Below are 25,246 nucleotides of genomic sequence, written 5' to 3'. Positions count from 1 at the left end.
GTTACTATGATTGTCATCTTGTCTTTATATCATTGATAGCTGTGTGTAGTAGACGCCCAATAAATGATCCTTTGTATGCTTTAGAGGCCATTAAGCTAGACCATAAAGTAAGAGAATACAAACCGTAGAACCTTGCCCCGAAGCATACATCAGAGTTCTTTTTAGCTTTCACCTCAGACAGTGCAGATTTAGGGAATGCTTCTTTTCTAAAGGGAGAGGTCCCAACACCAAGAAAGCATGCCATAATCACCCCAATCCTGAAAATAACCAAAGTTTTCCCAAAGTAGCTCTAGAATTAGATGGAATTCCACCCACACTCTCGTCTAATATTGACAATCTGCTTCTAAAAAAACATAGAAGGAACAGAAATGGTACTAGTCCTCATACATGAGGGCCTCCCAACCACAGTAAGAAGACTGGCTTGCAGTGCTGCTACTACTAGACCTCTTGGCAGCTTATAACATTGTTTATCATGAAATTTTGATAGGAAGGTGGAAGGAGTAGACCAGAATGGCTTTAATCGCCCTACAGTGGACCTGATCATTCGTAAGAACTGCAGCTAACGAATGAAAATTGGGTCAGCTCAATGGGCTTTACGCAACATCCTTTGCAACATACCACAGGCACTTTCCTCGGGGTAGCTTGGTCAGCAAAATAATGATGGATTAAACCCAGATCTGTGACTGGGGGTGATTGATTTGCCATTGTGCAATATTCCGTCCATCTTGTGTATTTTGCTGTTCACCCTATGTGGGAAGGGTATGCCCAGACGTGGGTCCCGTGCTCCCTATGCCACTGGAGTCAAGCTAGCCTGGCTTAAAAAGGCTGATAGCCAGAAACCGGTCCTCGGATGCTTGATTCCGGTCCAGGAAAGACATGGCTTGGCAGTTCGGTCTGGACTGTTCCCATGAGGCACAGGGTCAAGACTGATTTGCATATGGCCATGTCTGAGCTGGGGTGGCTTGGTGAGCAAAATAACGATGGATTAAACCCAGAACTGTGATTGGGGTGAATGTTTTGCCATTGTGCAACATTCCGTCCATCATCTTGTGTGTTTTGCTTAACAATCCTGAAGGCAGGGTGCTGGGTTTTATGTGAGAGGGTGCCCCTGCATGTGCAGAGCTCCTCTGCAACCTTCGGAGACCATTCTCCGGGATTGTCTGTGATGCAGCGAGATATATAGGTTTAAGTGCATTATATCCTTGCGGTAAATGCTAACTTTAAAATGGCTTCTTAGAAACATGTTGTGTATAATGTCAAATACCTTGGAATCATACCTCAACACCAGTAACTAGTGTGAGAGGTATGATTCCACCCTTCTAGAACCACTACTGTGGATCACTGGTCTACCCGGTACCAGTTTTCTTGACCTGGGCAGCACAAACTGGATGCTGCCAGCCACACACAAGGCTCTGCTCTCCTGCTGCTGAGCCAAGCTCGCACAGAGGAAGGCATGACAATAGGCATCCTGTCACAGGTAGGTGTAAGTGTATTGGGGCTGGGTGGGTGCACTCTCTGAGTGCCAGAAAGTCTGCACTGGGGGCACATTTGGTGTCCCTGTGCATAGTCCAGCTCAGACCAGTTCTGGGAGCCATTGGGTCCTGCTCTGGCGTGAAACTCGACAAAGGACAATGGGTGTAGCCACCCCTCTGTCCTGCCCCTCCCATAGGAAGGTCCACAGAATCTATCCAACCCCTTCCCGTGGGTATAAAGTGGGTTACCTGATCACAGGGCTTTAGATTTTACCTGGGCAAGATTCTGCGAAGACGAAACCAAGTACTTTGACTGCCTGCACAACGCTGGACGACTGAAGAATCTCCTTGTGGAGTAAAGGAGTTACTCCGCTGCAAAAGCAGGCACCTAAACGCATCTACCTGGTTTGCTTCTCCCAAGCTCCTGAGGGCTCTGAAGATTTCAGCAACACAGGAGGTGGGTTCCAAAAGGTCCTAGAGGTCGATCTGCTCTCTCAGCAATTCTGAGATCAGTATCTCTCCTGGGGACTGTGCTACCCGGATCCCCGTGCACTGCGTATTTTTGCAGTTGCATATGCTTAGTGATGATTCCTTAGCCTGTGCTTTGGACTCCGTGTAGTCCTGACCTGGGTCAGTATGTGCACCGAAGATTTCCGGCCTCCACTCTCCGAGTGTCCTGTGGGCTGGTGCTTTGCAGACTTGCTTGAGGTCTCCTCGCGAACCCTGGTCCTTTGGCCTGTGGGTTCTGGCAAGGGTCACCTTGTGAATTATTGGACTTATCTTGTTGCTCCAGACGTGCCCTGACTCCCCATTGCATGGAGAGTCCCCTGGACCTTGCTGGTCCACACCCTAACCTGTTTCCTCTTACTGTGTTGGGTGCAGTTGCCAATGCTTGTTGGTGCTTCAGCTGGACATCGACCCCTCAGCTCTCGACATCCTTCGTGGGACAGCTCACCTCCGGATTCTGGTCATCCTAGATGTCTCTTGGTCCCCGTGGCTGCAGAGACATGCAAACCTACTTTGTACCTAAATCACCCGACATCGGTGGGCATTCGACTACCGAGCCCTTGGTCACCAGAAGTGACCCAGACTCTGTCCCCTCTGATTTTAGGTTCCTCTCACCTTGAATTCAGGCTTGGATTCCACCGGACACTCTGCGCCATCCTGGCAGCAGTACTTTTTTGCAGCTCTACATTGAAAACGATGAAGCTTTCCAACACCACTTGACCCCTATGCACCCGGCTCCTCTGGGATAGGTAACATGGGTACCTCGGTACTCACTGGTGGGTTGACCTTAGAACCTTCTATATTCCAAAGGTTTCGCTCGAAGTCCTCTTAGAATTGTCCTTAACTTGTAATTTTCCAACCGCGACTTTCCTATAGCGTTGTACGGAGCATGCATCTGTGTTAACTCACTGCATACGTGCTCCCTGTGTCACTCCTCTGGGTGGTTCCTTGGGGTCCCAGCGATTCTACGTGCTCTAGGCACTGTTTCTAGTTAAGTTGTTGTTGTTCTACCATTTTTTTAGTATAATGTTAGGTCTCCCCCTGGAGCCCGCTGTGTATTGTGCTATTTACAAATGTTCTATTGATTCAGTATTGTGTGCTTTGTGCCCTAGTCTCACATAGAGACTAGTAGAGAGTGTTATATTAATAGATACATATTTTTTATACACACTGTGTAGTTCTCCTTTCATTTGGGAGGTGATATTCTGGTAAAATAAGCTGCTTTACATTCCTTCAACATTAAGGCTGAAGGCTGCTCTCCATAGCTGCCACTAGGATAGCTTTCAATAAAGGTTATCTTTTTTTCTTCTTCAGTGGAGAAAATGTTGCTTTATTGGAGGAAGTATCAAGCTCACAGGTTTTCCATCCCTGGCTTGTTCACCATACACATTAATCATGTCCCTAACAGCAAACAAATAGATGTAGTTTTCTTTACTCATCAACCCCACCAGGTAAACAAATGCATCTACTCATAGTAATGGGGCCAGAAGCTAGCTGAACTGCACAGAAAGTAAATAGTCAATGCTGCTTGGCGACAAAACTTCTGGGATTTGGGGACAGGAAGTCAGAGAGAAGGATGGGGATGATCAGGACACATGCATCGGAGACCCACTCCAACGTAAGTTGGTCACTCCGATTGACACAAGCACCCATGGCTCTACTAAAAGGACCAAGGCACGCACCAGTGGCTTTACTAATTGACGCACCCTCACAAAACTCCTGGCCACCCGCCGAGACACTACAACCCTTAATGTCTTTGATGCACCAACAACTTTCCCCAACTATTGACCAACTCTGCCTTTACGTATTCCAGAGCCTAACATTCTTGAACACAAGGCTTGCCACCACTCCTTCATTCTAATGGCCTAACTGTCCCCTGGTGAATCTGCCTTCACTTGGATAAATGCTGCACAAACAAATGATGGACGGAATGCTGAACAAATCAAACATTCACCCCCAGTCAAGAGATCTGGGTTAAATCGATTGGTCTTTTGCTCACCCCAGTTTTTAAGTTTAAAAAAAAAATGTATTTGCATTTTTAACCGACAAAAACACAGCTGGCAAGTCACAAGTGAATACCCACTTACCCTGGCTCTCCCCCCCCCTACCCCCCATCCATATTGACAACATCAAAATTATCAGCTCCACAAGATCCCGCCTCCACCTGCAGGGCAACGTTCTGTAATGCCCTTTCCGTGACCAACGACTTCAATAAAGGTTATCTTTGACCTCAGTAAGAAACACAAAGGGGTGCTATCGGTCTATATTGGCTAGAAAGTGTCTGTTTTCTATTGGAAGAGTGTATGTATGAACTATAAGTGTGGAAAAGGGGGAAGAACAAGAAATAGGAAAAGTAAACCCATCAGCCCACCCATTGGCGGAGCATCATCATCTGGGATTTTAGAATACAAACTGGTATCCACTAGGTACCTCACCTTGGGAGAGTGTGAGGAAACTCTAGTATTGGATGCACCAGTGATGGAAAGCCAGACAGCAGTGTATCATGAGCTGTGAGAGATGAAAAAGTTGCAGTGCTCAAAGAAAGTGTGTGCTAAATAGAAAGTGGTGATTTAAAATTGACTAGCATGGTGCCTAATGACTAATTTTATTCTGGCGGTCACCATGTTGACCAGGTTAAAAGCAGAGTGTGGATGGATGAAACCAAATATTACCATCCATAGATGAGTTAGTTGGTCGACATGTTTCAGCCTAAAAGGCTTTCTTCAGGACCTATTGTAACACTACTGCAACTGTGAAAAATAATAAAAAGTACCAAGTACATACCATGCAAAAGCAATAAACCTACCATACGTGTGTATACTTTGTGGTAGGAAATGAAGTCATGGTGTGTAAAAAATTAATCCGCTCCTAAAACACAAAAAATAGTAAAGACAGACACATATATCAATTGTGTAAATATGAAAACAACATATGTAATGAGACATATAGCAGCCACAGAGTCATTGCTCAGTTAATGTTCATTATGTAATCACTCACCCAAAATTTACTTGGGGGTGGCCTCACCTCGCCTGGCGCTCACTCAGGTAATGAGGCCCCGCTCTAAAGAAATTGGAAAGAAGGAGAAAAATATCATAACATCAGCTTATGTATGATATGGATCCATTTCATAGATCTCCTGGTGTTCCAGAAAGGCAGAAATGCAGAACAGCAGTCCTCGCTGGCCTAGCCAGCCGATGATCAGAAAGGTGTTAAGACATTCATCAGTTCAATTTGTGAAAAGAAAAAGACGGCTTGCGTCTGTAGTTGTTTAACAAACATGGCCTGACAATAGGCTCAATAACCTGAATGGCACCTATTTGGTTAAGCAAATAGGAGATCTGCAAAAACTAGGTAACCGATCTATGAAGAGAGAACTGCAAGTCAAGATAACTAGTTTTTAGTCACTTAGCTTATTAAAAACGAATTTCTCAAGATAAAAATGTGGCCATCAAGACTTAAATTGTAAACCACCTAGCTGTTACAGTATGGGGTTAAGAGTATAAGCCTCCCATGTTTGTAGCCTCTAGCACACTCACCTGTCCGTCGGTACCTCAAGCCCCTTCTGAGTCGAGGGGAAGGTAACTAGACGGACAGGGAGATCCGTGTAAATACAGGTTAGGCGGACCTGAGAGGGAATTGCAATTAAGCACAGACCGACAGTAGAGAAGCGGCCTCTTGATTGGTTTACAGTGTATGTAAGCACTCGCTATTGGTTATAGCGCTAGCCAATGGGGATGGAGTATGAGCCCCATCGTCCAATGAGAGCCAAGAGAGGCGTCCAAGGTCATGTGTTGTCATGGTGTTTTATTTTCATACTTGCAAAGTTGCAATTGAGCAAAATTTCAATTGAGCACAGACCATCTGCAATGTATGGGACTCTCCTCATTGAATCCCAGCGGACCGAAAACAAACCGTTGCTCGTGAGGCGTCCCTCAGTAGAAACACAACCTCTGATAGGTTTACAGCGTGTGTAAGCACTCGCTATTGGTTAAGGCGCTGGCCAATGGGGATGGAGTATTAGCCCCATTGTCCAATGAGAGCCAAGAGGGGCGTCCAAGGTCGTTTTATCATGGTATTTTGTTTTCATAATTGCAAAGTATAAAAAACAAAAGTACGAAAACAATCATTATGAATGGAAACGATGTAAAAAATGAAAAACCATCTTAGAATATGACAACGCGGTAAGGGGAACTACTAATGTAGATCGTGAGCAGCGTTGCAAGTGCTAAGGCTCGCTATTGGTTAGGTGGATGGCCAGTGAAGAAGAAGTATTCACACAATGGCCCAATGAGATGTTGATAATTGCCATTGGAGATCATTGGGAGAGGAAAAGATCGTCATCTCCTTAGTTAGTTGATGGACAGCAAAAGCTCATAGAAGGAAAAAACCTTCATAGAAGGATCACAACAGAGTCACTGACTCTTATAAAACTGTATATGTTGCTATTGTGAGTAGAAATTGTCAATCTATGAAGACTGGATACTCACAACTACAGAAATTTTATGACAGCCATGAGTTGCTACAGTTGTCAGTAATAATCATCAAATCTGGACCCACGGGATCTCATCGTTTAGCCCTCCGGTGACACAATTTAGTTTAAAAATCCACTTTTGTTCCTTCACAAACAAATAGTGAGAAACATCACTAACATGCTGGGGAATGAAAGGTTTTTCGAGTACTACACACTTCAAATCTTCAACATTGTGCTTCATGGTGAGGAAATGATTTGTCAAGCGTGTTGCCTGTCGATTTTGCCTAATAGTGCTTTTGTGTTCCAGTATCCTGAGCTTTACTTTTCTCGTGTTCATTCCTATATAGCGAAGGGGACAAGGACACGATATCATTTAAATCACCTTTTCGCTATTACAATTAGTGTGATGTTTCAGAATCCAAGGGCGTGCTGTACCAATGTCGACCGTTAAAGTCTTCTCAGTTTGAGGACACACAGAGCAACCCCCACAAGGATAATGGCCCTGAACTGATGGTAGATTCCACAAAGTAGTGATAGAATCCTGTGGGAAGGAGCGAGGCCTGGTATGTACCAGACCATCACGCAGATTTTGGCTTCTCTTGAAGGCGAACAAAGGGCAGGGGATAGTCACTCCAGCAGTGTTCAAAATCCGCCAATTTTTGCGGATTATTTTCTGTACTTGTGTGGAAGCTGTACTAAAAGTAGTTACAAAAGTCAGATTCTTTAAAGGAGTTTTCACAACTGGTGGGGCAAGTAAAGCCTTGCGATGGTTGTTAGAGGCCCTCTTTCTTGCCTTGCGTACAAGAGCATTCGGATAGTTCTGTTTTCGCAGCTTAGTGCTCAGGTCCCTAGATAGATCTTCATAGTCACACATTATAGAACAATTTCTCCGCACCCTAAGAAACTGTCAAAAGGGCAAATTCTCTTGCAAAGAGCGTGGATGGTGGCTATGAAATTGAAGCAAGGAGTTCCTTGACATAGGTTTGCGGTACAGTCTGCTGGCCAGGTGGCCATCTTTCGGAAACATGAGTAAATCCAGGAAAGGAAGCTCTGTCTCGCTGTACTCAAGGGTGAATTTGAGAAATTGGTTCTGGGCATTGAGCCAGGTCTGGAATGAGAGTATAGATGTAATATCCCCACGCCACACTACCAGGACGTCGTCTATATATCTTTTCCACAATATCGTTTGTGTAAAAAACGGATTGTTGCGGTCAAGTACAGACTGTGTCTCAAAGTGATGGACGTAAAGATTCGCCAGACTGGGGGCGAAGACGCTCCCCATTGAGGTACCCGATGTTTGAAGGTATAGTGAGTCCTCGAATTGAAAAAAGTTTTCGGTCATGGCTATCCTGGCTAGCTCCATAATAAAGCTAACAGGGGTAATACTTTCAAGATTTTGGGTTTCCAGTAGATCTCTAACTGTCAGCAGAGTCTCCTCCTGAGGGATACACGTATAGAGCGATTCGACATCGAAACTGACCATTATGTCAGTATCGGTGTTGAAATCAACTGCAGGCAGTAACCGCAGAAAGTCCTTTGTATCCTGGAGGTAGGTGGGCATAGCACGCATCAAAGGTCTCAGGAAGAAATCGACAAAGGTGGAGAGTGACTCCAACAAGGACCCAATGCCTGAAATGATAGGTCGTCCAGGTGGTGGTCTAGTGGGTTTATGAATTTTAGGTAGGGCGTAGAAATACGGAGTCACTGGATGGCTGGTAACCAAAAATGAGGCTTCTTGTGGTGTAATCCAGCCCTCCGCACTTGCTTCCTCCACTAAATTCTTGATTTCTGCCGTTAGTCTGTTGGTAGGGTCTTCAGTCAGTAAGGTGTTAGAATTTGACCTCAGACATCATAAGGGTCGTGTGGACTTGTACAAGGTGCCCACTTTAAATAGTGGACAGCATATACCAACCCACCTTCTCACACTTGCAACAAGGGGAAAGCAATGAAAAGGCGTTTTAAAAAACCTGGGTAAAATAAAAAAGAAGAAAGCATTGAAAACGAAGGGAGAGCAAAGGACAAGGCACTCAAAAACGAGGGATAAAGCAGTGAAATGAAGAAAAGGCAGAGAGAAGGCACTCACAAAGCGGGGGAGAAAGCAGGGAGAAGACCGGAGCAAGAGCAGTGCAGTAGCACAGGAAGAGCTGGGCCTGGGCCTGATCAATGGGGTTGCGCTGCCGCCTCCATTAAGTAGGTCCTGGGAGGAGGGTGGGCTGCTGGGAGGTGTCGGGCGGGGAAAAAGGTGGCAAGCAGAACATCAGTGAAGAAAAACCAGGAGAAAACATTAACACCGAGGTAAAAGCATGGAGCAGGCATTCAATAAAACAAGGATGTTAGCAAGGAGAAAGCAGTGAAAATGAGAGAAAAGAAAGGAGAAGGCTCTCAAAAAACCGGGGAACAGGAGAATCAAAGCAATCAATCAAGGATTAATATGGTGCTGCAAATCACCCATGAGGGTCTTGGTGCCAAAGTTGCCAACTGACGATTTTTTTGGGGGGGTGTTTACGAGGGGAAAGCAAGGAGAAGGCACTCAAAAATGAGAAAAAGTAAGAACAGGACAGCAGCAAGTGCGATGCAGCAGCACGGGGAGAGCTGGGAAGTGGTTGGCGGGGCTAGCAAGGAAATCCACTGACACAACCATTTGGTCTGTCCTGCTCAACAGACCTTAGTCACATGTGAAGTCTGATGCAAGATGTACGTAAGGTCCATACTATGCGCCTACATTCTTCACGTTAGACCAACCGTCACCCAAATTTTGACATGTAATAACACAGTATCCCGCAGAATGGCACCTTTTGGCACTGATAGGATACAATAGGGGGGGGTACGTAATTCCCTTCACTTATGTCAGCATCTATCTCCAGTTGCACACAGATATTTTCGACCATATTTCTCTTGCCACGCATATACTCAGTATGATGATAATTCTCTTGCAAGTGCTGCTGCAATTTGGCAACTCTCAGCATATTGCTTTCTCCACCATTTGTGCTGAAGACATCCATCAACGGATTATGATCATATTTGTAGGACTACTGGGACACTCCACACAATCATTTTAGAATTCTGAGTGCCTCATTATAAGACATTGCTTTCTTGTCAATATTAGAGTGTGTCATCTCAGACCCCCGTAGTGCTCTGGAAGCAAATACAATTACCCCATCTCTACCATCCCTTCTCTTTCACAACCGCACAGCCCCAAAAGCATTATTGCTCACATCAGTAATGCTAATGGATGGAATCATGCAGGTCACAGGGTTTTAAAAGGAAGGCACCTACTGTGTCATACTTAATCTTGTCCACAGCACTTTGGCACGCCTCACTCCACAAATACAGACTCCCTTTTTTGAGTAAGGTTCTTAATGGCAGTGTATTTTTGGGCAAAGTGTGAGACAAACTTTGAATAATGCTAAAGAAAAACGAAATATGTTTTAGCTGGTCCTTGTTCTTGGGGGTAGGTCTTCCTCTATGGCATATAGGATTTTAACTTTAGGTTGCATGCCTGTCGCACTTATGTGGTTTCCAAGGTAATCCACACCAATCTCCTAAAACATGCACTTGTCAGAGTGCAGTGTCAAACCTCTCTGTTTCAACATGGACAACATTTTGGTCAGCCATTTGTTAAGTTCCCTCCCACTGCTACCAAAGACCAAGTTGTCATCTTGGAAGTGAACAGGAAATAGAACTCCCTTCTGATCTTGAAACATCAGCCACATAAGTATTTGGAAGAGTGATGAGGCCAGCGCCAGGCCAAAAGTCATGAATTTGTAGCAAACACTCCCCAGTAGATGAGGTAAGATGTTCTGAGTCATCAGTTAGCATTATCCTATGTTATGGACATATCCAGTGTGGAAAATACAACGCCCACTTCAAAGTGCACAACTTTTCATTAACATTGAGCATATGTTTCCAATATACCCAAATATTATGATTCAAGGTGCACACATCCAAGCACAATCTCATCGTTTGAGCACCTTTATGAGGAAGAACAATTGGTGACACTCTCAGAACCTTTTATGGGTTCAGTCATTCCAAGCTCTCACAAATGGTTTAATTCACCTTATAACACATCCAATTCACCTCAAACATAGTGGTGCTTTATGAGCTTTGTGAACCACTGGTTCGGCATTGTCCTTCAACATAATTTTGCGCGGAATACCATACGACTATCCCAATTCATATTTAAATACGTCAGAAAATCTTAAGATCCAGTGCACACCAGAAGACACACTTATGCAGGTTTCACATTAAGTTGTCCGTCAAATTCATCTTCATTTTCGTCCCTCCATCCGTGAAAATCTTCTCACCTGACAAAGGTCTATTAATTTATTTGACAACATTTCCCTTTCCATTAGCCCTAGCTAGCCTGACCCAAGCTCAGACAAGAAGTAAACCGAATTACATTCAAGCGATACTTCTTATCTGTTGAACATGCGCAACTGTGAAATATTACATCCGTGTACATTGCAGCATGAAGCATCTAACAAGGCTGTTTTAGGGGTATCACCTCACATTTGAACTGGAAGCTTAATTGTTTGTGACGTAATCTGACAGTTTACAGCTACTCTCTACTTATTAAAGCTTGATCAGCCTTCTCCTACACAGTCCTCCTATCCAGTTATTTGAATCTGGAATACTGACACAAGGATCGGAAGGGCCAGGTTGGTTTTAAGATCCTCGTCAATCACACAGGGCGAGAAGGAGGTGATACCATCCCATATCCTCCAACAAAGGTCACATATCACAACAAGATGTGAAAGTCTCCCAAGGGATGACTGACATTTCCCCAACCCTACTTAGTCTGATACGTGTGGACATGACATTTATATTGGATGAGGAAGAGCCATCCATATTTTGCAATAAGAGGAAGTTCTTGATATTATAAAGAATGGATAACCAAGAGATCCAGGTGAAATAAAGTAAGTTAATAAATACCTTGAGGTAAACCCAATAGAGATCCCTTTTATAAGGGGATACCACAGCTATGTTAAAAGGAAAAAAATGTGGGTTGATGCTTCTTTGGAATTAATGGCCAATACATTCATATTGAGCCAACATGTTTCTGCCATCTTTAGTGCCGATAGCATTCAAATGGCATTCATCAGGGTAACAAGGATCCCTATCTCTTATTTTATTTATAAGAGACCAGATGCAACATTGTCATAAAGGTAATTCCTGCCTTGACAAGAGGAATAAGAAGAGTTTCTACAATAAAAAAAGAAATATGAAGAAACCAAGCATTGTTAATTGATTATTGACCACCCTCGGCTCTATTCCTTTTAAATTGCACAAGCTTATTCTTTTATGGAATGTACTACCCACGCCCCCCTCGTGTTTTTTTTGGGGGGGGGGGTTGTGCTTTTGCAGCTGTTGCACACATCCTACTTCTCGGTCGCAGGTGTGAATGCCTTGTAATCATTTTAATATTTTAATTACTGTGTAAGTAACCGGAATCTGTGCACACAGTGCAGCAAAGCACAGACAGATCTGAGGGGGTGCCATCTCTCCGTGATCCTCAGTCTGTGGTCCGGAGTCATGCTCCCAGGCACCTGCTATTGGCCTCTCTTGATGTGGTGCGGGTTTACGGCTGCAGGCAGCCCGACTTCTGTCCATGGAGTTTAAAGCTGCTGCAGCCTGGGATTATGCACAGTGACAGTCGTCTGCTCAGCCTGCACCTCAGAGCGAGCTCGTGCTGCGCTTGCAGCAGCAGGCTGCAGCCCCACCCCCCGCTTGTGCACAAATGATCCCTTATACACAGCATCCAGTTAGCTGCCCATAAGCAAGGGAGGAAATAATCAATGCTCGAGTGGTGGAGGGACAGGGCTCTCTCAGCACACTCTGCCTGCTTAGAGTGAGGACCAGTCTAACCTTCCTGCGATGCTTTGCTTGTGAAGAGTGCGCACTATTCAGCACCTGTACTGAAGAGTCGTGCACTACTCTGTACTTTGGGAGAAACAACGATATGTTTGCACGTTTACATATGAAGGCGCATATATACAATGTCATATGCATATAAAGCTCTGTCCACTCATACCAGTCGCACAAATCGACAAAATAGTACTTACGGTAAGCAAACATACACAAGCTCATAAACAATTAAGTACAACTATGCACACGTATTAACCACACTGTCGCACAAAAACTGTCCCATACCCACCTGTGCCATTAATTATACTCAAAACATACAAGCAGCAATCACCGACCTAACACAATCCAACATGCATCCCCTAGCTACTGCCTAAATACGCACCAACATGGTCGCCACCTGCATTACCTCTATTCTTTAGTAAAATGCAGAATATCATGATTATTTTGATTATTGCTGTGTACATGTGCCCTGCTCTAATTTGTTGTGCTGTGCTGTGCTGTGCTGTGCAGCGCACATGACACACCCCACCTCTCTTTGCTCTTTTTGCTTTCACATGCAGTACAGCTCCCCTTTGTGTTCAGGAAGAGGCGGACATCATGTTAAAGGGAGAGTGTGAGATAGAAACAAAAAACGCAAGTATGCCGCTCCTTTTCACAGTTTTCGATTTAGAGGATCCGTGCCACGCCTTGTCCCTTTCATCCTCGTCCTCTTTAATGTTCCTAAGACACTGTTGCCTATCTGTTGTGAACAGGAAATGGCCCCGGTGCTGGCTCATCAGCCAGCATTATGCTAGTACGAAAGTTACGGTTTAATATTCCAATTTCCCCTGGCATGGTTTGGGTACTTACTAAATCAAGCTTGGTGTTTTTGATGTGCTGTAACAGATTACATCGGTTTCTACGCAAAATTGATTGCTTTATTTATTTGAATCCCAGAGCAGTCTCTGTTTTTAGATTTTAGCAGAGCGGTTCTGGTGGGTGGGACAAACCGCACCAGGCAGCCATCCCACGGTGTGCTTTTCAAATGTATATGTTGGTCGTTTTTGTGAAGTGCGCTGTGGCCCTTTTTCCCGTCAGCTCTAGGGTGACCAACGGTCCGTAAATTACACGGACCGTCCGTGATTTGGATCTCACGTACGTTGTCCGTGATGATCCCTTTTACGGATGCCTTTTGTCCGTAATGTTGGGCGTGTCCGGGAGCACCACTGTTCTCCTCCGAGAAGCCTCAGCTCCCTGATGGGGTCGCCTCACACCCTTCCCCTGAGCACAAGAGCAGCCCCACCCTGCCAATTGTCATTCTGTCTGCTGGCTGATTGTCACATACAGAATGACAATGGGCCAGTCTGGGCTGTTAAAGCATTTGGTGGCCCTCCGTCTAGGGCAGGGGATTCTGTTTTAACAGTACATAAAGAAAAGTGTTGCACCTCACCTGATGATAGAAATGTACAGAATCCAGTTCATTAAAAGAAGCCAGCAAAAAAAGTTCGAAAGAATTGTTTAGAGTTCTTTCACAGTCTGAAGCATTTTCAATATTGTATTCAACGAACCATAGTTGCTACTCTTTTTTATTTTTGCAACTAACAACCATTGACAAAGTCAATAGTTCTGACTTTTTGTAGGTGTAATGTATTATATACCTGGGTGCAATAACAGAAGTAGCAGAAAACCAGTCGGAAGCACATTATGCTGAGCACAGTTTTTAGCTTATGTGTTTTAAGCCACACCCTTAATCACATCGAAAACGCCATTTGCGAGACCTCCAAGTTTTTTCAACCCACTTAAAACCCTCTAAACAACACCATGTCAGTCGCCTCATACCCTGGCACTGTGCATTGTGCATGACTTATGACTTCCAAGTTTTCCGATTGCCTATGTGCAGGAGCATAGTAAACTCTCCCTGCCTCACCACTTGCGTTAGGAGCTACAGCAATGGTGGAGTCCTTGATGGGCCTCTTCTGTCTGCAACTCTGCAGACAAAGGCTCAGCTCATAATTAATTTGAAAAGGTGGGTGGGTGAGTAAGTAAGTGAAGGAATGGGTGAATGGCTGGATGGATTAGTGAAAGAATGGATGAGAGAAAGGGTGAACGGATGAATGAGAGAAAGGATGGATGAGTGATTGGAAGGATGGATGAGAGAAAGGGTATATAAATAGATGTATGTGTGGAGTGGCTGATGTATGGGTAAAAGTGTGGTGGCTGGATGGGTAAAAGGGTGGATGGATGAGTGAAAGGATGGATGAGTGAAATGATGGATGGATTGATTAATTGTTAAGTGAAAGGATGAATGAGTGAAAAGGTGGATGTAAGGATGGATGAGAGTGAAAGGGAGGGTAGATAGGCAAAAGATTGGATGGATGAGTGAAATGATGGATCGGTGAGAAAGGATGGATGGATGAGTGAAAGGATGGATGAGTGATAGGGACAATGGATGGATTCATGAGTGTATGAGTGGATGGGTGGGTCGGTTAAGGGATGGCTAAGTGAAAGGGAGATGAAGAGAGAAAGGGAGAGTGGATGATGGGTGAAAGTATAGGTGGATGATTGACAGGATAGATGGGCACATGGGTGAATGGATGAGTAAAAAGAAGGATTCGAGAATGGGTGAGTGAAATAATGTGTAGATGAGTGAAAGGGAGGTTGAAGATCTGGGAGAAAGGATGGATCGATGAGTGAAATGGTGAATGGATGGACGAATGGACAGATGATTGACTGGGTGGATGAATGGATGGATGAGTAAGTGAAAGGATGACTGGATGGGTGAAAGGGTAAATGGTTGGATGGATGAGTGGATGGATGCTTGGAAGAGCGGTTGGATGAATGAAGGGATGGTTGGGGCAGAAGGGTGGATGGATGAATGAATTGATGATTGAAAGGGTGGATGGATAGAGGGATGGATTAGTGAAATGATGGATGGAAGGATAGATGGATAGATTTGGAAATGGTGGAATAGGTTTGGATATGGATGGGCACACAGAGGGAAGCACAGGATGAATGGTGAAAGACTGAATGATGGATGAAAGAAAGAATGGATGCCCCAGCCCTGTTGACTCAACCTTCTATCCCAAAGCGACACATGACGTCAGGCAGCAAGCGGGAATTCAGGCTTGAAATGCTCCTTCTGCCTGCCAAAAAGCAGAAACTAATTCCTTGTACGGCGCTGTGGTACCACAAGAGATGTTCTGTTGTTGTGCCGCTAGGTGGTGCTGCTCTCATGCCAACCGGAAGCACCGAGAGCAGACCTCCACCTGCCCCAAGGCCATGAGAGATGCGTGAGCGCACGGCTCCCTGCAGCCCTTCTGCGGCAATACAACAAGCAAGCAAGACAACATAACATGCACTTGCAGACAACACCGACTTCTTTGTTTAAAAAAGGAATCGATCACTTGCTACAAAGACATGCTCGCATTAATAAACTTAATAAAAAGTAATTTTAAAACCGTTAGTTTCCCCCATGGGCAGATCTTTTAATTTTCTGAGTCTTGGATGAGCGTGTATGGGGGTTGAGGTCACATTAGTGAATGTCCAGCCACAATCAAACTTTTATTCTCAGCGATACTGCCATTTTTTCTTCAATGATTGTCCTGGAGCTGTTTTCTTACTTCAATCATGAATTTAAGACCCCGACAGGCCAGAATTGAGGAAGAACCTCCCAGCCATCTTATTACCGCTTGCCGGCATGTTTTTATTTTCAGTTGGATCAAGATATCCCGTAGGTACTGTCTTCTTAGTGCCATGAGTGCTGGGCACACACAAAACAAATGAGTTAGGGTTTCGTTGCAGTATCCGCACAGTCTGCATTGGGGGCTTTCTTCTTGATATTTCCAGGACGGTCTCAGGTCCTTGGAATAATGAAGACCCATTCGATAGTCTATGTAGATCTTTTTTATATACAGACTAAAAGGGGTAGCTAAATAAACCTGCGGTTTTTGATGGTTATAGGAGGAGATTACAGTCCAGGCATGGCGTCGGTTGGTCAGTATTTTTTTGTCCTCTAGCAGTGATTTTCTTTTTGCTGCAATGTTAGCTGTTTTACTAAAGTATGCTTGATCTATTTTTTTGTTCCATACTTCTAGTAATTCCAATTCGGACAGGCAGGTTCTCAAGTAGGTTGCCCACAAGTTTCTCGAAGGCTCACTGTCCTCGGTGTTTATTTCTTGCCAACAGATGTGGTTCATTGACTCGGGTTGGGCTGAGCGAAGTTTGTGGCATAGTTTTACAAACCTTGTCATGGACCGAAATTTTTGATTTTGTAGTCCGAATTCAAGACGGACTTGTGCCGCGGATGCTGATTTAGGTAGTTTGAACACTGCTTTATATTTTTTGGTTTGTAGATCGTTTAGTAATTTAGCCTCCCCTCCAAGCCATGTTACTAGTCTATATGACTGTGTTGGTAGAATATGTGCGGCCATTACTTTTAGGAGGTGAGTGTGGTTCGGGCCATCCATTTTTAGTTGGAGTTGCCTGTAAGCGTAAATTAACGTTTGTGACTTTGCTTTTATTGCCAAAGTGTGTTCTTTTTTTGAATTACCTTGTCCGATAGTCACGCCTGGATACCGGTAGAATTTCTGTTCTTCTAACGCTGACTTGTCAATTGTCCATTTGAATTTGATGTTCTTATGCTCCATTAGTCGCAATACTGTTTTTTCCCTGTTCAATTCCAGGTTTTCTTGATCTAAATAGGATTGTAGCATATTTATTAAACGTTGTAGGCCTATTGGCGTTTTACTTAATAGAACAATGTCGTCGGCGAACTGCAGAATTGGAATCAGGACGTTGCTGAATTTAGGTGCATGACTTTCGATTAATCCTAGGTTTCTGCCTAAGTCTGCTAGGTATAGGTTAAATAGACAAGGGGCCAAGACACAGCCCTGTTTTAGGCCGTCCTGGGTTTCAATTTTAGATGTTAAACTTGATCCTTGGCCTTGTTTTACCCTTGCCCATGTGTCTGTGTATAGATGCATAACTGCGTTTAGTAGAATATTGGGCAACCCCCTCTCTGAGTTTTCCCCAAAGTCTCGACCTGCTCACTCGATCGAAGGCTGCTCTTATATCTATAAAGCACCTGTATAGCCGTTGGTTCTTTGTTTTGGCACTCTCCATTAACAGTGCAAGGGTGGTCAGGTTTGTCGTTGTCCCCATCCCTTGTCTGAAACCGATTTGAAAACTGGGGATTAGGTTGTTGTTTTCCACCCATTCTTGGATCTGCTCCAAAAGACATGAGGTATAAAGTTTTGCTTCCACGTCTATTAGAGAGATCAACCTGTAGTTCCCCGGGTGTCTTCTATCACCCTTTTTATAGATCGGGTGGATGATGTTTCCTTTCCATGATGTTGGCATATGGTTTCGGGTGAAGACTTGGTTGAACAGAGCTGTTGGATGTTTAGCCCAAAAATCCTCGTTGAATTTAAATACGGCGGTAGGAAGACCATTTGGTCCTGGTGCACCCTCGGGTTTGAGCTTTTGTATGAACTTTTTTACACTTTTACAGGAGATTGTTGTAGGCTGGTCGTTCGCTCATTTTTCACTGTCCGGGTCGTTAAGGATTGGTGCCCTATCCAAGGATCCTACTAGGTTGCCGGGTTCCGTTTCTTTTTTGAACCTTGGATCTTGTCGATTGGATGGGGTACCCTTCTTAAGTAAAGGTTCCTTACATGGTCTTCCCATCCACCGTCGTCAATTCCGGGGTCCCGTGACATTGCTTCACCGTTGTTTAAATTATTGACGATGCCCGAGAGTCCCGAGAATTTTGCTTTTTGCTTGCGAATAATAATTTTGCCCACACTGCTTCTTTGTATTTGGCCTTTGCGGTCCACACCATCTTGCGATATTTTTTTCTCAAGCTCCTGATGAGGTTGTGATTCGATTTAATTACCTGTTTTTTGTTCCTTAGTTCCTTCCATTGCTCCCGGGTAATTTTACTCTTTTCTTGTCTCAAGTCATGGGTAAACCAAGGTTCTCTCAGCACTTTTGTGCCATTTTGTGGAGGGGGCGGAATGCTTATGGATCAAGGCCTCTATCAGATTTTCCCAATTTTTTACGTAATTTCCGTCTTCTTGGTATCCATGTTTTATCATAAAGTTACTTGTTGTTTCTTGTATTGCTTTCGTTTCTCCGCCTCTCCATATTATTTTTCGCAAGTTAAATTTCTCAGGTTGTTGAGACAAGGAAGTTAACTTTTCGGACCAGGTAACCGCGATGTTTATTCGTGTGATTTGGGGAAAGTGGTCGCTTTCTGTACGTTGAACTATATTATAGTCTTCAATGGTGGCTAATAAGTTGTTACTGATTATTGTAAAGTCTATTGTTGACATGACTTTGCTGCTCATATATGTTGGTACTGACGTTGGAGTTCCCCTTTTCGTCGTTTTTAAAATTGATAGACCCAATGTTTGTAATCTGTTCAATGAGAACGGGTTGTTCCCGTCTCGTGGTTTTGTCTTCTGATTTATGAGTAGATATGTAACAACAAAAGGGAACCAAGAAGGACAATGTTTTAAGGGGTCCAGTGTACGTGTCCGATAGATTAGCCACAAAGAAATGTACAAAGTTCCCCAGATCGGGTAGAGAGAGGGTAGAGTATGTCGATATGAAGTGTGTACAGAGAAAGAAAAAGGAAAGTCAAAGAGGGGAATCCCCTAGTTGGGACTAAAACCCTCACACACCTAGCAAGCTAGGTGTCATGCTTCATCATATGGGTTTGCTCCTCGCTGAACTGGCGCTGCAATGTTCAGCGGGCACCCACAAGGGGGCTCTTTAACGGAGATCTTTAATCCCTGCCATATGGTGCATGCGGGTGTGCGGGGAAGAAGGGGTGTAGTCGTGAGAGATGTGGTGAAACTAAAAAAGGTGGGTCAGTCCACAATGAAATTTATTGGAGTGGCTGGCGCCCTTGGTTAAAATAGTGGGAGGGGAGATAGTTGCTACTGGTAATGTTGGGCAAGATATCTACAACCCCCTGGTGTGGTCAACATGTTTCATGCCTACGCGGCATTTCATCAGGACCTAAGTGGGACGTACTACACAGTGAAAATAGTATAAATGATATAAAGGTTAAAATTGGTCATACAACCTTATGCCATGAGGTCATAAAGGGGCAGGCAAGAGAATCCTGCTCAGTATGAGTGACCCTAAGGGAGATCGTGAGATGCCCCGCAGTCTGCTCCAGTGGGACCTGCACGTAAAGGTCAGGAACCCGGATAGCGTGCGGTCGGAGCCGCTAACACCTACCCCCACCGTCTGGTCAGGACAGAGCAGCTTATGAGTAGATATCCCATTGCTCGTTAGATTAGAATTGAAGTCCCCTGATATTATCAACGGGCATTGGGAGTTTGATTTCTGGAAAGCTTTGATAAGTTTAACGAGTGTATTCATTTTTTCTTTTTTGGTTGAGTGGTCTGGGTGGATGTAAACGTTTATTATTAGAAGTTGCTGCTGTGGTTTTCTGATGATTTTTGTTACTTGGACCCAACTCAACCCCACGTCCTGATTCTCAGTTTGCCAATTACATTTCTGTGACACATACGTCGATAGCCCTCCACATGGGTGTCCATAATTGGACGCTCTCTCTGCAAGTGTGTGGTGTTCAGAAAATCCCGGGATTGCGGGGTGTGTCAGGTTCCAAATCTCTTGTAAAAGAATGATGTGTTTTTGAAAAAAGGATTGAGACTCGTGGTCCTGATCCATGCTGCAAAATCTGTGAGTGTTCCATGTGCACATGTTGATTTTTGCCAGGTGGTTTGTGTCCGTGTATTGGTCTTGGGTGTTTTTATCTGGTGATAATATTGCGTCTGCTTTAGGTACTCTTTTGGCTTAGTATCATCGGGATCCATGACCAATCCTGTTTGATGCTAGGTGGCCCTCCTTTGAGTGCCTGGTTTGGATGGTTATTCGTTGTTCCAAGGATTTTCTCCTGTGAGGTTGCTCGGGCAAGACATGATGATTGCTTACAACTTGTTGGTTTGTCCCCTTTTAAGTGGGGATATACTTTTCAGAAGGGGGTATGGATATCTATGCCGCATGTGTTGTTTCAGGGTTATTCCCCAGCTCTCGAACAATCCTTTATTAGCAAAGATCTTGGCGGCTAACTCCTTGGAGGCCCAGGTGGTCACAGAGTCTTCAATGTCTAAGATGTCTTTGTTTTGAGGGAACTCCACTGCTACCATATCTTGAGAGACTATACCCCTTAGCTCTGGAATTACCTTAATTAGTTTAATTAAGTTCCCTCTATTTAGAATATCCTGCCTGCCCTTTGTGGCGTATTCGGGTATAAATGACAGAATTGGTTCAATATCGTCTAGGGAAGTTTTTTGTTTTCCTCGGGAGGCCGGTTCGGCAGGTTCGTTTCCACTTGCTGGGTTTGGTTTAATTTTCGCTGCCACCTGTCCTATGTGGTCCTCTTCCCTCGTGTCCCTGGTTAGTACCTGTCCTTTTGAATTCTGATTGTTTTTGACTTGATCTTGGTTTTTACTTAGTGCTATGCATTGCCGGTCATGTCTATTTTTTATGATCTTAATAGGGGTCGTGTCCCTAGTAGGTCTATGTCCTCCTTTTGTTCTTTGGTTGATTCCCTCCTGTTCACAAATTTTACTTTGAGTTATACATTGCCGGCCAGTTTCGTTTTTTATGATCTTAATTGGGGTCAAGTCTGTTTCTAACTCAACGGACTTTGTTTCCTGGTTTTGATAATTGGAGTCGTTGCCCAGTGATCTGCGGGCGCTTTCTAGTGCTGTCTCTGTTGTTCGATTCTTCGGTGGCGGGCTGACCTCTATGGCTATATTTGTATCTCTTGGTGATGGTGAGTGTTTTGCTGAATGCTTCTTTCGGGGGTCTTCCGCCAATGTTGTCGGTGTCGTTGCTTGTTCATTTAACCTCTTTAGGTTGGTCTGGCTGTGGGTGGTTGCGAACCCTAATTCGGTCCTTCGAGAGTTGTTAGGTCTGGTTCATGGAACTGTTCCGACGTTGTCAATTTCTCGAACGAGAAGCTTACCCGATCTGTTTCTGGATCTTCCGGTCTATTAGTAGAAGCGTTCGGTGAACTGTTTGTCATTACTCGTTCTTGTCTCGAGTTGTTCTTGAATATTGAAAAGGGATTGTCTGTAGCAAACAATTGGTTGCCTTTTAATGTGGGCTTTCTTTTCTTGCTCGTTTCCTTTGACTTTTTGTTAATTTATCTTGAGGCTGAAGGTCCAAGTTGACCGGAGGTTTGGTTGCTTGAGTTTCCAGAATTACGGATTCCTTTTTCTGGTCCTCTATGTGGTCCTCTAGGTTGGATTTCCCGTCTCCCTCTCTGCTGTGTTTTTGTTTAATTTGGGTGGTTGGAACATTTAATTTATCCTTACTGGGTTTTTTTACTGGTGAGTCTTGGTTGCCGTCCAATTGTTCGCTGTCTTTACTACTCCGAGAATGTCTTTTAGAATTGCTCGGAGAGACTCAAGTTTCTCGATAATACTCCCACAATCACAAGCACTTTGTTTATGTTCAGTTGGAAGTTGATCAGTGTTTCCTTTGTTGGTTGAAACCTTTTTTGGGAGATCGTGCATGCTTCCTTTGTTTGCCAATAAGGATATTATTGAGTCAGTCTTGGAGCTGATATGTGCAATGTGCTCTGCAATAATATTTATGAGGTCGATTTATACCTCCATTTTATCGGACTGATAGTTGAGCGCCTTTATGGCTTGGTCCAGTGTGCTTATTAGCGCGTTCCCCCAATGTACGTTGGGCTCTTGACTGCCTATGCTCCCTTTTGGGACGTCTGAGTGTGTAGTCATGCTTGCCGACGAAATGGAAATTGGCGTCTGCATGATTCCTTTACTTACTTTGCCTCCGGCAGTTTAAGCTATCTTCTATCAAGATTCTTTGGTTGCCACTATTTTCCCTTAAATTGTGTGGCGTGGATGCAACTAGGCCCAGCCTTGGCTCCTTAGGGGTTAGATCCTGTGCTGGGGTATGCCCTTACGGAGATGTTCTTAATGCTGATCTTTTTGTAGTTTTGGCCGAGTTTAAGTCGCTAGGTACTGGGAGGGAATATAACCAGTCATCCTCCCCTTCTAGCCTCTGTTTTATCGGTTCTTCGGTTCCTCCTGAGTGTGGCTCTTTACGCGACTCTTTACGAGGATCGTCATAGTTTTTGTCCCCCGTACTGATCTTGTTATCGGAGTTATTAAAAATATTCTCCAGAGATTCATTTTCTGGGGATATCGAGGAAATCAGTGAGATTTGTTGTTCACTCTTCATATCTGACTTCCTTGTTTGTTGTTTCCCTTCCTCTAGTCGGCTCAGTTTCGGCTCGATTTCAGTCAGTGATTGATTTGTTTTATGGACCAGGGCCTGCACGGTTTCCTTTTTTTTCCCTAGGTGTTGTTTATTCGATTGTTCGGAGAATAAAGCGGATAAGGCTGTTGTGGGGTCGTCGGGTGTCGGTTCCATTGTCGGCTTACCCAGATTTAAACTTTCCGACCAATTTGATGGTTTTGGCTTGTCGGGCTAGATAGGGCTCGGTAGGTTCAATGCCTCCCTTGTTGTTGCAAGGAGTGCAGATACCGGATCTCTCAAAAAGAAGAATTTGTTGATCTTCTGCTGTTTTCCTGTAGTTGGTCCGTGTTTATCAGGTGTCAGGGCTGGTCCTTCCGTCATGCTCGCCCTTGGGGCTACTAAGCCCCCCCTTCCGGGCTGCAGCTGGGGAGAGACTTTCTTGGAGGGACGTGTCTGGGTTAGGTTTTTTTGTTTTCTTACTACATGGGGCTTTACTCGATGGCGCTTGCCGGTTTGTTCCTGATCGCATTCTCCTTATTGTTTGATTTTTTAAATTTGTGCTCCGATCGGTTAACAACAAGAAAAAGTGCAATGAATTCGATGAGCTATGAGTTGTTAAGCTTGTTAGGCTTATTGAGCCTTAATGGACCTTGCTGACCCTTGATGGTTCTTATGTTATTGCACCTTTCGGTGTTGCCCCCTGAAGCCTTGCTCCTGATCTCTTAATTCCTGGATCCTAAATGGCAGTTTGTCGGTTCAATGGGGTTTGTGGATCCTGTTGGACTAATTTGACTGAATTGTACCCTCCGTGGGGGCGTTGGCAAGCTTCCTATGAAGCGAGTAGGGTGTTTGGTTTTCAACGGTGGAGACAGTTTGTTAACTGTGGCACCCCGGCAGCAGCTGGCAGAAAAGGCAGTGAGGGGGCTGTGAATAAAGCCCACGAAAGCACAAAAAGGAGCTGGTCGCGAGAAGAGCACTCAGGGGGGGACCGCGGGCAAAATCGGACCTAGTCGGATCTGCCTAGGTCAAACCCCGGGCTCTTACTTCGCAGCCGCCTTTATCGGCAGCCGCGCTCGCGTCTTTCTCCTCGCCCCTTCCTCGGAAGCGGCCTCACCTCCTTTGCGGTCCTGGTCCCGGTGACGGCGTCAAGGCAGAAAAGACCCGACAGCTTCTGCGGGGAATGCGGTTAAGACCTCCTGCGCTGCAACCGAAGCCGATGCGGGGAAAAAACGCTGCCCGCCGCCCACTGCCTTCACTTGGGGTACATCTGCGGCTGCGATGGTTCTGCTCCTGCTCCTGCTACGCTCGCTCTTGCACTCCATATTTTTTTCTTTTAAAATGTTGCACCCCTAAGAATTTTGTGCATGGGCCAACTCCCCCTGTGGCCTAGCCCATGCTACGCCACTACCTACCAGTATGGATGCCATCTGACTCTTACACATTGTAGTCCTCATTTTCTTAAGTGGCATTTTCTATACATTGACTTTCACATTTATGAGTCATTGTATATAATGTGTGTGATGTAACGCCTTCCGACACCCTGTTGTTCATACTTCAGATGAGAAGCACTATAAAATAAATACACATGAGAGAGGGTCTATGTGAAGATAAGGGGCACCATTGGAGGGTGATAGCAAGGCCGAACTGGCCAAACCTGACATCGGGCGTTTCCCTGGGAGGGTGGGGGCGTGCTTTGTTACTGGGGTATGGCACTGCAAAGTTCCTTGCATATCCAGCAGTTTTCAGGCAACAATAAAAGTGTCTTGATAAAACTGGTGACTAATGTACCTGCTTAAAAGAGCTGAGAGTTTTGTTTAGTGGCAGTTTTGAAGCATCTAAGGTAGCACAAAGGGTTATTGTGCCTGCTGCAAAGAATGTGTACTATTCAAATCAAAGAACCGTATTTTATGTGCAGAGCTCAGTGGGTTACTTATTTTGTCACGGAGTTTTTTTTTTTGTTACTGTGCAGTTCATAAGTTACATACGGAATCTTTCCTAGTGAGCTATGAACTGCCATCAAAGAGCTGCATGCAAGCTGCATGGTACAGGTTATTAATTAATGTTTTCTTCCCAGTTTTTCATTATCCTGATGTTGCTAAAAAAGGTTTGTTTGGGTAGTAATACATTCTTATCATTAAAGTCAATGCTAACAACTGGGTTATGTTTTGAATCCTGAGTTTGAGCTTCTTCAGACAAAGCACTCTTACAAAATGCCTACCAGTATGAGTGACGTGCATCATACACCTTGTAGTCCTTGTGGCCTTATGTAACACTTTCTATACACTGATTTACACATGTATGATTCATTGTCTATGTATGTGTATGTGATGTAAAGTGCTCTGGCACCCAAGACTGGTATAAGAGGCACTATAAAGCAAACAAAATCCATGTGAGAGAGAGGCACTGCACTGTTGATGTTAGTGAGGGAATCATTGAAGAGCCCCATGGAAGATTGTCGTATCCTAGTGCCCAGTAAAGTCATCATTTACTATGCTTTATAAGCTAACCCGCTTACCCTCAGAGAAGACTGGTCCTCTAGGGATTCTATCCATTACTCGGTACTGTAGCAGCCCCTATGCAAGTCATCACCGGCTGAACAGAAATGGAATACCTGAAGCGATCTGACACATGAAGCTGGCCACTCGGAGGACTGCACTCTAGTCCAGCACTGCAGGTCCCA

The 25,246-nt window shown here is 44.6% G+C and overlaps 1 protein-coding gene across 1 annotated transcript in view; it reads left to right on the top strand.

The window, feature by feature from the left end:
• Positions 1-25,246, top strand: part of MOSPD2 (motile sperm domain containing 2) — a 474,812-nt gene that overhangs the window by 374,294 nt on the left and 75,272 nt on the right. The gene's annotated exons all lie outside the window — the stretch shown is intronic.

The sequence above is a fragment of the Lissotriton helveticus genome, chromosome 8 (assembly GCF_964261635.1).
Source record: "Lissotriton helveticus chromosome 8, aLisHel1.1, whole genome shotgun sequence".
Taxonomy (NCBI): Eukaryota; Metazoa; Chordata; class Amphibia; order Caudata; family Salamandridae; genus Lissotriton; species Lissotriton helveticus.
This window is presented reverse-complemented; position numbering and strand designations above follow the sequence as displayed.